The following is a 16155-nucleotide window of genomic DNA, read 5'->3' on the forward strand; positions in this document are numbered from 1 at the left end:
GAGCAATCTAACCTAGCTGCCTCTCCCACTGTGACAGGGCAATCTAACCTAGCTGCCTCTCCCAATGTGACAGGGCAATCTAACCTAGCTGCCTCTCCCAATGTGACAGGGCAATCTAACCTAGCTGCCTCTCCCACTGTGAGAGGGCAATCCTCTCCCACTCTGACAGGGCAATCTAACCTAGCTGCCTCTCCCACTGTCACAGGGCGATCTAACCTAGATGCCTATGCCACTGTGACAGAGCAATCCTCTCCCACTGTGACAGGGCAATCTAACCCAGCTGCCTCTCCCACTGTGACAGGGCAATCTGACCTAGCTGCCTCTCCTACTGTGACAGGGCAATCTAACTTAGCTGCCTCTCCCACTGTGACCGGGCAATCCTCTCCCACTGTGACAGGGAAATCCTCTCCCACTGTGACAGGGCAATCTTCTCCCACTGTGACAGGGCAATCTGACCTATCTGCCTCTCCTACTGTGACAGGGCAATCTAACCTAGCTGCCTCTCCCACTGTGACAGGGCAATCTAACCTAGCTGCCTCTCCCACTGTGACAAGGCAATGTAACCTAGCTGCCTCTCCCACTGTGACAGGGCAATCTAACCTCGCTGCCCCTCCCGCTGTGACAGGGCAATCTAACCTAGCTGCCTCTCCCACTGTGACAGGCCAATCCTCTCCCACTGTGAGAGGGCAATCCTCTCCCACTGTGACAGGGCAATCTAACCTAGCTGCCTCTCCCACTGTGATAGGGCAATCCTCTCCCACTATGACAGGGCAATCTAACCTTGCTGCCTCTCCCACTGTGACAGGGCAATGTAACCTAGCTGCCTCTCCCACTGTGACAGGGCAATCCTCTCCCACTCTGACAGGTCAATCTAACCTAGCTGCCTCTCCCACTGTGAGAGGGCAATCCTCTCCCACTGTGACAGGGCAATCTAACCTAGCAGCCTCTCCCACTGTGATAGGTCGATCTAACCTAGATGCCTATGCCACTGTGACAGGGCAATCCTCTCCCACTGTGACAGGGCAATCTAACCTAGCTGCCTCTACCACTGTGACAGGGCAATCTAACCTAGCTGCCTCTCCCACTGTGACAGGGCCATCTAACCTAGCTGCCTCTCCCACTGTGACAGGGCAATGCAACCTAGCTGCCTCTCCCACTGTGACAGGGCAATCCTCTCCCACTGTGACAGGGCAATCTAACCTAGCAGCCTCTCCCACTGTGATAGGTCGATCTAACCTAGATGCCTATGCCACTGTGACAGGGCAATCCTCTCCCACTGTGACAGGGCAATCTAACCTAGCTGCCTCTACCACTGTGACAGGGCAATCCTCTCCCACTGTGACAGGGCAATCTAACCTAGCTGCCTCTACCACTGTGACAGGGCAATCTAACCTAGCTGCCTCTCCCACTGTGACAGGGCCATCTAACCTAGCTGCCTCTCCCACTGTGACAGGGCAATCTAACCTAGCTGCCTCTCTCACTGTGAGAGGGCAATCCTCTCCCACTGTGACAGGGCAATCTAACCTAGCTGCCTCTCCCACTGTGACAGGGCGATCTAACCTAGATGCCTATGCCACTGTGACAGGGCAATCCTCTCCCACTGTGAAGGGGCAATCTAACCTAGCTGCCTCTACCACTGTGACAGGGCAATCTAACCGAGCTGCCTCTCCCACTGTGACACGGCAATCTAACCTACCTGCCTGTCCCACTGTCACAGGGCATTCTAACCTAGCTGCCTCTCCCACTGTGACAGGGCAATCAAACCTGGCTGCCTCTCCCACTGTGACAGGGCAATCCTCTCCCACTGTGACAGGGCAATCTAACCTAGCTGCCTCTCCCACTGTGACAGGGCAATCTAACCTAGCTGCCTCTCCCACTGTGACAGGGCAATCCTCTCCCACTATGACAGGGCAATCTAACCTTGATGCCCCTCCCGCTGTGACAGGGCAATCTAACCTAGCTGCCTCTCCCACTGTGACAGGGCAATCTAACCTAGCTGCCTCTCCCACTGTGACAGGGCAATCCTCTCCCACTATGACAGGGCAATCTAACCTTGATGCCCCTCCCGCTGTGACAGGGCAATCTAACCTAGCTGCCTCTCCCACTGTGACAGGGCAATCTAACCTAGCTGCCTCTCCCACTGTGACAGGCCAATCCTCTCCCACTGTGACAGGGCAATCCTCTCCCACTGTGACAGGGCAATCTAACCTAGCTGCCTCTCCCACTGTGACAGGGCAATCTAACCTAGCTGCCTCTCCCACTGTGACAGGGCAATCTAACCTAGATCCCTCTCCCGCTGTGACAGGGCAATCCTCTCCCACTATCACAGGGCAATCTAACCTCGCTGCCCCTCCCGCTGTGACAGGGCAATCTAACCTAGCTGCCTCTCCCACTGTGACAGGGCAATCTAACCTAGCTGCCTCTCCCACTATGAAAGGGCAATCCTCTCCCACTATGACAGGGCAATCTAACCTCGCTGCCCCTCCCGCTGTGACAGGGCAATCTAACCTAGCTGCCTCTCCCACTGTGACAGAGCAATCTAACCTAGCTGCCTCTCCCACTGTGACAGGGCAATCTAACCTAGCTGCCTCTCCCAATGTGACAGGGCAATCTAACCTAGCTGCCTCTCCCAATGTGACAGTGCAATCTAACCTAGCTGCCTCTCCCACTGTGAGAGGGCAATCCTCTCCCACTCTGACAGGGCAATCTAACCTAGCTGCCTCTCCCACTGTCACAGGGCGATCTAACCTAGATGCCTATGCCACTGTGACAGAGCAATCCTCTCCCACTGTGACAGGGCAATCTAACCCAGCTGCCTCTCCCACTGTGACAGGGCAATCTGACCTAGCTGCCTCTCCTACTGTGACAGGGCAATCTAACTTAGCTGCCTCTCCCACTGTGACCGGGCAATCCTCTCCCACTGTGACAGGGAAATCCTCTCCCACTGTGACAGGGCAATCTTCTCCCACTGTGACAGGGCAATCTGACCTATCTGCCTCTCCTACTGTGACAGGGCAATCTAACCTAGCTGCCTCTCCCACTGTGACAGGGCAATCTAACCTAGCTGCCTCTCCCACTGTGACAAGGCAATGTAACCTAGCTGCCTCTCCCACTGTGACAGGGCAATCTAACCTCGCTGCCCCTCCCGCTGTGACAGGGCAATCTAACCTAGCTGCCTCTCCCACTGTGACAGGCCAATCCTCTCCCACTGTGAGAGGGCAATCCTCTCCCACTGTGACAGGGCAATCTAACCTAGCTGCCTCTCCCACTGTGATAGGGCAATCCTCTCCCACTATGACAGGGCAATCTAACCTTGCTGCCTCTCCCACTGTGACAGGGCAATGTAACCTAGCTGCCTCTCCCACTGTGACAGGGCAATCCTCTCCCACTCTGACAGGTCAATCTAACCTAGCTGCCTCTCCCACTGTGAGAGGGCAATCCTCTCCCACTGTGACAGGGCAATCTAACCTAGCAGCCTCTCCCACTGTGATAGGTCGATCTAACCTAGATGCCTATGCCACTGTGACAGGGCAATCCTCTCCCACTGTGACAGGGCAATCTAACCTAGCTGCCTCTACCACTGTGACAGGGCAATCTAACCTAGCTGCCTCTCCCACTGTGACAGGGCCATCTAACCTAGCTGCCTCTCCCACTGTGACAGGGCAATGCAACCTAGCTGCCTCTCCCACTGTGACAGGGCAATCCTCTCCCACTGTGACAGGGCAATCTAACCTAGCAGCCTCTCCCACTGTGATAGGTCGATCTAACCTAGATGCCTATGCCACTGTGACAGGGCAATCCTCTCCCACTGTGACAGGGCAATCTAACCTAGCTGCCTCTACCACTGTGACAGGGCAATCCTCTCCCACTGTGACAGGGCAATCTAACCTAGCTGCCTCTACCACTGTGACAGGGCAATCTAACCTAGCTGCCTCTCCCACTGTGACAGGGCCATCTAACCTAGCTGCCTCTCCCACTGTGACAGGGCAATCTAACCTAGCTGCCTCTCTCACTGTGAGAGGGCAATCCTCTCCCACTGTGACAGGGCAATCTAACCTAGCTGCCTCTCCCACTGTGACAGGGCGATCTAACCTAGATGCCTATGCCACTGTGACAGGGCAATCCTCTCCCACTGTGAAGGGGCAATCTAACCTAGCTGCCTCTACCACTGTGACAGGGCAATCTAACCGAGCTGCCTCTCCCACTGTGACAGGGCAATCTAACCTACCTGCCTGTCCCACTGTCACAGGGCATTCTAACCTAGCTGCCTCTCCCACTGTGACAGGGCAATCAAACCTGGCTGCCTCTCCCACTGTGACAGGGCAATCCTCTCCCACTGTGACAGGGCAATCTAACCTAGCTGCCTCTCCCACTGTGACAGGGCAATCTAACCTAGCTGCCTCTCCCACTGTGACAGGGCAATCCTCTCCCACTATGACAGGGCAATCTAACCTTGATGCCCCTCTTGCTGTGACAGGGCAATCTAACCTAGCTGCCTCTCCCACTGTGACAGGGCAATCTAACCTAGCTGCCTCTCCCACTGTGACAGGGCAATCCTCTCCCACTATGACAGGGCAATCTAACCTTGATGCCCCTCCCGCTGTGACAGGGCAATCTAACCTAGCTGCCTCTCCCACTGTGACAGGGCAATCTAACCTAGCTGCCTCTCCCACTGTGACAGGCCAATCCTCTCCCACTGTGACAGGGCAATCCTCTCCCACTGTGACAGGGCAATCTAACCTAGCTGCCTCTCCCACTGTGACAGGGCAATCTAACCTAGCTGCCTCTCCCACTGTGACAGGGCAATCCTCTCCCACTGTGACAGGGCAATCTAACCTAGCTGCCTCTCCCAATGTGACAGGGCAATCTAACCTAGCTGCCTCTCCCACTGTGACAGGGCAATCCTCTCCCACTATGACAGGGCAATCTAACCTTGATGCCCCTCCCGCTGTGACAGGGCAATCTAACCTAGCTGCCTCTCCCACTGTGACAGGGCAATCTAACCTAGCTGGCTCTCCCACTGTGACAGGCCAATCCTCTCCCACTGTGACAGGGCAATCCTCTCCCACTGTGACAGGGCAATCTAACCTAGCTGCCTCTCCCACTGTGACAGGGCAATCCTCTCCCACTATGACACGGCTATCTAACCTCGCTGCCCCTCCCGCTGTGACAGGGCAATGTAACCTAGCTGCCTCTCCCACTGTGACAGGGCAATCCTCTCCCACTCTGACAGGGCAATCTAACCTAGCTGCCTCCCCCACTGTGAGAGGGCAATCCTCTCCCACTGTGACAGGGCAATCTAACCAAGCAGCCTCTCTCACTGTGACAGGGCGATCTAACCTAGATGCCTATGCCACTGTGACAGGGCAATCCTCTCCCACTGTGACAGGGCAATCTAACCTAGCTGCCTCCACCACTGTGACAGGGCAATCTAACCTAGCTGCCTCTCCCACTGTGACAGGGAAATCTAACCTAGCTGCCTCTCCCACTGTGACAGGGCAATGTAGCCTAGCTGCCTCTCCCACTGTGAGAGGGCAATCCTCTCCCACTGTGACAGGGCAATCTAACCTAGCTGCCTCTCCCACTGTGAGAGGGCAATCCTCTCCCACTGTGACAGGGCAATCTAACCTAGCTGCCTCTCACACTGTTACAGGGCAATCTAACCTAGCTGCCTCTCCCACTGTGACAGGCCAATCGTCTCCCACTGTGACAGGGCAATCCTCTCCCACTGTGACAGGGCAATCTAACCGAGATCCCTCTCCCGCTGTGACAGGGCAATCCTCTCCCACTATGACAGGGCAATCTAACCTCGCTGCCCCTCCCGCTGTGACAGGGCAATCTAACCTAGCTGCCTCTCCCACTGTGACAGGGCAATCTAACCTAGATGCCTCTCCCACTATGAAAGGGCAATCCTCTCCCACTATGACAGGGAAATCTAACCTCGCTGCCCCTCCCGCTGTGACAGGGAAATCTAACCTAGCTGCCTCTCCCACTGTGACAGAGCAATCTAACTTAGCTGCCTCTCCCACTGTGACAGGGCAATCTAACCTAGCTGCCTCTCCCAATGTGACAGGGCAATCTAACCTAGCTGCCTCTCCCAATGTGACAGGGCAATCTAACCTAGCTGCCTCTCCCAATGTGAGAGGGCAATCCTCTCCCACTCTGACAGGGCAATCTAACCTAGATGCCTCTCCCACTGTGACAGGGCAATCCTCTCCCACTGTGACAGGGCAATCTAACCTAGCTGCCTCTCCCACTGTGCGAGGGCAATGTAACCTAGCTGCCTCTCCCACTGTGACAGGGCAATCCTCTCCCACTCTGACAGGCCAATCTAACCTAGCTGCCTCTCCCACTGTGAGAGGGCAATCCTCTCCCACTGTGACAGGGCAATCTAACCTAGCAGCCTCTCCCACTGTGACAGGGCGATCTAACCTAGATGCCTATGCCACTGTGACAGGGCAATCCTCTCCCACTGTGACAGGGCAATCTAACCTAGCTGCCTCTACCACTGTGACAGGGCAATCTAACCTAGCTGCCTCTCCCACTGTGACAGGGCAATCTTACCTAGCTGCCTCTCCCACTGTGACAGGGCAATCCTCTCCCACTGTGACAGGGCAATCTAACCTAGATGCCTCTCCCACTGTGACAGGGCAATCCTCTCCCACTGTGACAGGGCAATCTAACCTAGCTGCCTCTCCCACTGTGAGAGGGCAATCCTCTCCCACTGTGACAGGTTAATCTAACCTAGCTGCCTCTCCCTCTGTGACAGGGCGATCTAACCTATATGCCTATGCCACTGTGACAGGGCAATCCTCTCCCACTGTGACAGGGCAATCAAACCTAGATGCCTCTCCCACTGTGACAGGGCAATCTAACCTAGCTGCCTCTCCCACTGTGACAGGGCAATCTAACCCAGCTGCCTCTCCCACTGTGACAGGCCAATCGTCTCCCACTGTGACAGGGCAATCCTCTCCCACTGTGACAGGGCAATCTAACCTAGATCCCTCTCCCGCTGTGACAGGGCAATCCTCTCCCACTATGACAGGGCAATCTAACCTCGCTGCCCCTCCCGCTGTGACAGGGCAATCTAACCTAGCTGCGTCTCCCACTGTGACAGGGCAATCTAACCTAGCTGCCTCTCCCACTATGACAGGGCAATCCTCTCCCACTATGACAGGGCAATCTAACCTCGCTGCCCCTCCCGCTGTGACAGGGCAATCTAACCTAGCTGCCTCTCCCACTGTGACAGGCCAATCCTCTCCCACTGTGACAGGGCAATCCTCTCCCACTGTGACAGGGCAATCTAACCTAGCTGCCTCTCCCACTGTGACAGGGCAATCCTCTCCCACTATGACACGGCTATCTAACCTCGCTGCCCCTCCCGCTGTGACAGGGCAATGTAACCTAGCTGCCTCTCCTACTGTGACAGGGCAATCCTCTCCCACTCTGACAGGGCAATGTAACCTAGCTGCCTCTCCCACTGTGAGAGGGCAATCCTCTCCCACTGTGACAGGGCAATCTAACCTAGCAGCCTCTCCCACTGTGACAGGTCGATCTAACCTAGATGCCTATGCCACTGTGACAGGGCAATCCTCTCTCACTGTGACAGGGCAATCTAACCTAACTGCCTCTACCACTGTGACAGGGCAATCTAACCTAGCTGCCTCTCCCACTGTGACAGGGCAATCTAACCTAGCTGCCTCTCCCACTGTGACAGGGGAATCTAACCTAGCTGCCTCTCCCACTGTGACAGGGCAATGTAGCCTAGCTGCCTCTCCCACTGTGACAGGGCAATCCTCTCCCACTGTGACAGGGCAATGAACCTAGCTGCCTCTCCCACTATGAAAGGGCAATCCTCTCCCACTATGACAGGGCAATCTAAGCTAGCTGCCTCTCCCACTGTGACAGGGCAATCCTCTCCCACTGTGACAGGGCAATCTAACCTAGCTGCCTCTCCCACTGTGACTTGGCAATCTAACCTAGCTGCCTCTCCCACTGTGACAGGGCAATGTAGCCTAGCTGCCTCTCCCACTGTGACAGGCCAATCGTCTCCCACTGTGACAGGGCAATCCTCTCCCACTGTGAAAGGGCAATCTAACCTAGATCCCTCTCCCGCTGTGACAGGGCAATCCTCTCCCACTATGACAGGGCAATCTAACCTCGCTGCCCCTCCCACTGTGACAGGGCAATCTAACCTAGCTGCCTCTCCCTCTGTGACAGGGCGATCTAACCTATATGCCTATGCCACTGTGACAGGGCAATCCTCTCCCACTGTGACAGGGCAATCAAACCTAGCTGCCTCTCCCACTGTGACAGGGCAATCTAACGTAGCTGCCTCTCCCACTGTGACAGGCCAATCCTCTCCCACTGTGACAGGGCAATCCTCTCCCACTGTGACAGGGCAATCCTCTCCCACTGTGACAGGGCAATCTAACCTAGCTGCCTCTCCCACTGTGACAGGGCAATCCTCTCCCACTATGACACGGCTATCTAACCTAGCTGCCTCTCCCACTGTGACAGGCCAATCGTCTCCCACTGTGACAGGGCAATCCTCTCCCACTGTGACAGGGCAATCTAACCTAGATCCCTCTCCCGCTGTGACAGGGCAATCCTCTCCCACTATGACAGGGCAATCTAACCTCGCTGCCCCTCCCGCTGTGACAGGGCAATCTAACCTAGCTGCGTCTCCCACTGTGACAGGGCAATCTAACCTAGCTGCCTCTCCCACTATGACAGGGCAATCCTCTCCCACTATGACAGGGCAATCTAACCTCGCTGCCCCTCCCGCTGTGACAGGGCAATCTAACCTAGCTGCCTCTCCCACTGTGACAGGCCAATCCTCTCCCACTGTGACAGGGCAATCCTCTCCCACTGTGACAGGGCAATCTAACCTAGCTGCCTCTCCCACTGTGACAGGGCAATCCTCTCCCACTATGACACGGCTATCTAACCTCGCTGCCCCTCCCGCTGTGACAGGGCAATGTAACCTAGCTGCCTCTCCCACTGTGACAGGGCAATCCTCTCCCACTCTGACAGGGCAATGTAACCTAGCTGCCTCTCCCACTGTGAGAGGGCAATCCTCTCCCACTGTGACAGGGCAATCTAACCTAGCAGCCTCTCCCACTGTGACAGGTCGATCTAACCTAGATGCCTATGCCACTGTGACAGGGCAATCCTCTCCCACTGTGACAGGGCAATCTAACCTAACTGCCTCTACCACTGTGACAGGGCAATCTAACCTTGCTGCCTCTCCCACTGTGACAGGGCAATCAAACCTAGCTGCCTCTCCCACTGTGACAGGGGAATCTAACCTAGCTGCCTCTCCCACTGTGACAGGGCAATGTAGCCTAGCTGCCTCTCCCACTGTGACAGGGCAATCCTCTCCCACTGTGACAGGGCAATCTAACCTAGCTGCCTCTCCCACTATGAAAGGGCAATCCTCTCCCACTATGACAGGGCAATCTAAGCTAGCTGCCTCTCCCACTGTGACAGGGCAATCCTCTCCCACTGTGACAGGGCAATATAACCTAGCTGCCTCTCCCACTGTGACTTGGCAATCTAACCTAGCTGCCTCTCCCACTGTGACAGGGCAATCTAACCTAGCTGCCTCTCCCACTGTGACAGGGCAATGTAACCTAGCTGCCTCTCCCACTGTGACAGGGCAATCTAACCTCGCTGCCCCTCCCGCTGTGACAGGGCAATCTAACCTAGCTGCGTCTCCCACTGTGATAGGGCAATCTAAACTAGCTGCCTCTCCCACTATGACAGGGCAATCCTCTCCCACTATAACAGGGCAATCTAACCTCGCTGCCCCTCCCGCTGTGACAGGGCAATCTAACCTAGCTGCCTCTCCCACTGTGACAGGCCAATCCTCTCCCACTGTGACAGGGCAATCCTCTCCCACTGTGACAGGGCAATCTAACCTAGCTGCCTCTCCCACTGTGACAGGGCAATCCTCTCCCACTATGACACGGCTATCTAACCTCGCTGCCCCTCCCGCTGTGACAGGGCAATGTAACCTAGCTGCCTCTCCCACTGTGACAGGGCAATCCTCTCCCACTCTGACAGGGCAATCCAACCTAGCTGCCTCTCCCACTGTGACAGGGCAATCCTCTCCCACTCTGACAGGGCAATGTAACCTAGCTGCCTCTCCCACTGTGAGAGGGCAATCCTCTCCCACTGTGACAGGGCAATCTAACCTAGCAGCCTCTCCCACTGTGACAGGTCGATCTAACCTAGATGCCTATGCCACTGTGACAGGGCAATCCTCTCCCACTGTGACAGGGCAATCTAACCTAGCTGCCTCTACCACTGTGACAGGGCAATCTAACCTAGTTGCCTCTCCCACTGTGACAGGGCAATCTAACTTAGCTGCCTCTCCCACTGTGACAGGGCAATGTAGCCTAGCTGCCTCTCCCACTGTGACAGGGCAATGTAGCCTAGCTGCCTCTCCCACTGTGACAGGGCAATCCTCTCCCACTGTGACAGGGCAATCTAACCTAGCTGCCTCTCCCACTGTGAGAGGGCAATCCTCTCCCACTGTGACAGGGCAATCTAACCTAGCTGCCTCTCCCACTGTGACAGGGCGATCTAACCTAGATGCCTATGCCACTGTGACAGGGCAATCCTCTCCCACTGTGACAGGGCAATCTAACCTAGCTGCCTCTACCACTGTGACAGGGCAATCTAACCGAGCTGCCTCTCCCACTGTGACAGGGCAATCTAACCTAGCTGCCTCTCCCACTGTCACAGGGCAATCTAACCTAGCTGCCTCTCCCACTGTCACAGGGCAATCAAACCTGGCTGCCTCTCCCACTGTGACAGGGCAATCCTCTCCCACTGTGACAGGGCAATCTAACCTAGCTGCCTCTCCCACTATGACTTGGAAATCTAACCTAGCTGCCTCTCCCACTGTGACAGGGCAATCTAACCTAGCTGCCTCTCCCACTGTGACAGGCCAATCCTCTCCCACTGTGACAGGGCAATCCTCTCCCACTGTGACAGGGCAATCTAACCTAGCTGCCTCTCCCACTGTGACAGGGCAATCCTCTCCCACTATGACACGGCTATCTAACCTCGCTGCCCCTCCCGCTGTGACAGGGCAATGTAACCTAGCTGCCTCTCCCACTGTGACAGGGCAATCCTCTCCCACTCTGACAGGGCAATCTAACCTAGCTGCCTCCCCCACTGTGAGAGGGCAATCCTCTCCCACTGTGACAGGGCAATCTAACCTAGCAGCCTCTCCCACTGTGACAGGGCGATCTAACCTAGATGCCTATGCCACTGTGACAGGGCAATCCTCTCCCACTGTGACAGGGCAATCTAACCTAGCTGCCTCCACCACTGTGACAGGGCAATCTAACCTAGCTGCCTCTCCCACTGTGACAGGGCAATCTAACCTAGCTGCCTCTCCCACTGTGACAGGGCAATCTAACCTAGCTGCCTCTCCAACTGTGACAGGGCAATGTAGCCTAGCTGCCTCTCCCACTGTGAGAGGGCAATCCTCTCCCACTGTGACAGGGCAATCTAACCTAGCTGCCTCTCCCACTGTGAGAGGGCAATCCTCTCCCACTGTGACAGGGCAATCTAACCTAGCTGCCTCTCCCACTGTGACAGGGCGATCTAACCTCGATGCCTATGCCACTGTGACAGGGCAATCCTCTCCCACTGTGACAGGGCAATCAAACCTAGCTGCCTCTCCCACTGTGACAGGGCAATCTAACCTAGCTGCCTCTCACACTGTGACAGGGCAATCTAACCTAGCTGCCTCTCACACTGTGACAGGCCAATCGTCTCCCACTGTGACAGGGCAATCCTCTCCCACTGTGACAGGGCAATCGAACCTAGATCCCTCTCCCGCTGTGACAGGGCAATCCTCTCCCACTATCACAAGGCAATCTAACCTCGCTGCCTCTCCCGCTGTGACAGGGCAATCTAACCTAGCTGCCTCTCCCACTGTGACAGGGCAATCTAACCTAGCTGCCTCTCCCACTATGAAAGGGCAATCCTCTCCCACTATGACAGGGCAATCTAACCTCGCTGCCCCTCCCGCTGTGACAGGGCAATCTAACCTAGCTGCCTCTCCCACTGTGACAGAGCAATCTAACCTAGCTGCTTCTCCCACTGTGACAGGGCAATCTAACCTAGCTGCCTCTCCCAATGTGACAGGGCAATCCTCTCCCAATGTGACAGGGGAATCTAACCTAGCTGCCTCTCCCACTGTGAGAGGGCAATCCTCTCCCACTCTGACAGGGCAATCTAACCTAGCTGCCTCTCCCACTGTGACAGAGCGATCTAACCTAGATGCCTATGCCACTGTGACAGAGCAATCCTCTCCCACTCTGACAGGGCAATCTAACCTAGCTGCCTCTCCCACTGTGACAGGGCGATCTAACCTAGATGCCTATGCCACTGTGACAGGGCAATCCTCTCCCACTGTGACAGGGCAATCTAACCTAGCTGCCTCTACCACTGTGACAGGGCAATCTAACCGAGCTGCCTCTCCCACTGTGACAGGGCAATCTAACCTAGCTGCCTCTCCCACTGTCACAGGGCAATCTAACCTAGCTGCCTCTCCCACTGTCACAGGGCAATCAAACCTGGCTGCCTCTCCCACTGTGACAGGGCAATCCTCTCCCACTGTGACAGGGCAATCTAACCTAGCTGCCTCTCCCACTATGACTTGGAAATCTAACCTAGCTGCCTCTCCCACTGTGACAGGGCAATCTAACCTAGCTGCCTCTCCCACTGTGACAGGCCAATCCTCTCCCACTGTGACAGGGCAATCCTCTCCCACTGTGACAGGGCAATCTAACCTAGCTGCCTCTCCCACTGTGACAGGGCAATCCTCTCCCACTATGACACGGCTATCTAACCTCGCTGCCCCTCCCGCTGTGACAGGGCAATGTAACCTAGCTGCCTCTCCCACTGTGACAGGGCAATCCTCTCCCACTCTGACAGGGCAATCTAACCTAGCTGCCTCCCCCACTGTGAGAGGGCAATCCTCTCCCACTGTGACAGGGCAATCTAACCTAGCAGCCTCTCCCACTGTGACAGGGCGATCTAACCTAGATGCCTATGCCACTGTGACAGGGCAATCCTCTCCCACTGTGACAGGGCAATCTAACCTAGCTGCCTCCACCACTGTGACAGGGCAATCTAACCTAGTTGCCTCTCCCACTGTGACAGGCCAATCCTCTCCCACTGTGACAGGGCAATCCTCTCCCACTGTGACAGGGCAATCTAACCTAGCTGCCTCTCCCACTGTGACAGGGCAATCCTCTCCCACTATGACACGGCTATCTAACCTCGCTGCCCCTCCCGCTGTGACAGGGCAATGTAACCTAGCTGCCTCTCCCACTGTGACAGGGCAATCCTCTCCCACTCTGACAGGGCAATCCAACCTAGCTGCCTCTCCCACTGTGAGAGGGCAATCCTCTCCCACTGTGACAGGGCAATCTAACCTAGCAGCCTCTCCCACTGTGACAGGTCGATCTAACCTAGATGCCTATGCCACTGTGACAGGGCAATCCTCTCCCACTGTGACAGGGCAATCTAACCTAGCTGCCTCTACCACTGTGACAGGGCAATCTAACCTAGTTGCCTCTCCCACTGTGACAGGGCAATCTAACTTAGCTGCCTCTCCCACTGTGACAGGGCAATGTAGCCTAGCTGCCTCTCCCACTGTGACAGGGCAATGTAGCCTAGCTGCCTCTCCCACTGTGACAGGGCAATCCTCTCCCACTGTGACAGGGCAATCTAACCTAGCTGCCTCTCCCACTGTGAGAGGGCAATCCTCTCCCACTGTGACAGGGCAATCTAACCTAGCTGCCTCTCCCACTGTGACAGGGCGATCTAACCTAGATGCCTATGCCACTGTGACAGGGCAATCCTCTCCCACTGTGACAGGGCAATCTAACCTAGCTGCCTCTACCACTGTGACAGGGCAATCTAACCGAGCTGCCTCTCCCACTGTGACAGGGCAATCTAACCTAGCTGCCTCTCCCACTGTCACAGGGCAATCTAACCTAGCTGCCTCTCCCACTGTCACAGGGCAATCAAACCTGGCTGCCTCTCCCACTGTGACAGGGCAATCCTCTCCCACTGTGACAGGGCAATCTAACCTAGCTGCCTCTCCCACTATGACTTGGAAATCTAACCTAGCTGCCTCTCCCACTGTGACAGGGCAATCTAACCTAGCTGCCTCTCCCACTGTGACAGGCCAATCCTCTCCCACTGTGACAGGGCAATCCTCTCCCACTGTGACAGGGCAATCTAACCTAGCTGCCTCTCCCACTGTGACAGGGCAATCCTCTCCCACTATGACACGGCTATCTAACCTCGCTGCCCCTCCCGCTGTGACAGGGCAATGTAACCTAGCTGCCTCTCCCACTGTGACAGGGCAATCCTCTCCCACTCTGACAGGGCAATCTAACCTAGCTGCCTCCCCCACTGTGAGAGGGCAATCCTCTCCCACTGTGACAGGGCAATCTAACCTAGCAGCCTCTCCCACTGTGACAGGGCGATCTAACCTAGATGCCTATGCCACTGTGACAGGGCAATCCTCTCCCACTGTGACAGGGCAATCTAACCTAGCTGCCTCCACCACTGTGACAGGGCAATCTAACCTAGCTGCCTCTCCCACTGTGACAGGGCAATCTAACCTAGCTGCCTCTCCCACTGTGACAGGGCAATCTAACCTAGCTGCCTCTCCCACTGTGACAGGGCAATGTAGCCTAGCTGCCTCTCCCACTGTGAGAGGGCAATCCTCTCCCACTGTGACAGGGCAATCTAACCTAGCTGCCTCTCCCACTGTGAGAGGGCAATCCTCTCCCACTGTGACAGGGCAATCTAACCTAGCTGCCTCTCCCACTGTGACAGGGCGATCTAACCTCGATGCCTATGCCACTGTGACAGGGCAATCCTCTCCCACTGTGACAGGGCAATCAAACCTAGCTGCCTCTCCCACTGTGACAGGGCAATCTAACCTAGCTGCCTCTCACACTGTGACAGGGCAATCTAACCTAGCTGCCTCTCACACTGTGACAGGCCAATCGTCTCCCACTGTGACAGGGCAATCCTCTCCCACTGTGACAGGGCAATCGAACCTAGATCCCTCTCCCGCTGTGACAGGGCAATCCTCTCCCACTATCACAAGGCAATCTAACCTCGCTGCCTCTCCCGCTGTGACAGGGCAATCTAACCTAGCTGCCTCTCCCACTGTGACAGGGCAATCTAACCTAGCTGCCTCTCCCACTATGAAAGGGCAATCCTCTCCCACTATGACAGGGCAATCTAACCTCGCTGCCCCTCCCGCTGTGACAGGGCAATCTAACCTAGCTGCCTCTCCCACTGTGACAGAGCAATCTAACCTAGCTGCCTCTCCCACTGTGACAGGGCAATCTAACCTAGCTGCCTCTCCCAATGTGACAGGGCAATCCTCTCCCAATGTGACAGGGGAATCTAACCTAGCTGCCTCTCCCACTGTGAGAGGGCAATCCTCTCCCACTCTGACAGGGCAATCTAACCTAGCTGCCTCTCCCACTGTGACAGAGCGATCTAACCTAGATGCCTATGCCACTGTGACAGAGCAATCCTCTCCCACTCTGACAGGGCAATCTAACCTAGCTGCCTCTCCCACTGTGACAGGGCGATCTAACCTAGATGCCTATGCCACTGTGACAGGGCAATCCTCTCCCACTGTGACAGGGCAATCTAACCTAGCTGCCTCTACCACTGTGACAGGGCAATCTAACCGAGCTGCCTCTCCCACTGTGACAGGGCAATCTAACCTAGCTGCCTCTCCCACTGTCACAGGGCAATCTAACCTAGCTGCCTCTCCCACTGTCACAGGGCAATCAAACCTGGCTGCCTCTCCCACTGTGACAGGGCAATCCTCTCCCACTGTGACAGGGCAATCTAACCTAGCTGCCTCTCCCACTATGACTTGGAAATCTAACCTAGCTGCCTCTCCCACTGTGACAGGGCAATCTAACCTAGCTGCCTCTCCCACTGTGACAGGCCAATCCTCTCCCACTGTGACAGGGCAATCCTCTCCCACTGTGACAGGGCAATCTAACCTAGCTGCCTCTCCCACTGTGACAGGGCAATCCTCTCCCACTATGACACGGCTATCTAACCTCGCTGCCCCTCCCG

The sequence above is a fragment of the Conger conger genome, chromosome 10 (assembly GCF_963514075.1).
Source record: "Conger conger chromosome 10, fConCon1.1, whole genome shotgun sequence".
NCBI classification, from domain to species: Eukaryota; Metazoa; Chordata; class Actinopteri; order Anguilliformes; family Congridae; genus Conger; species Conger conger.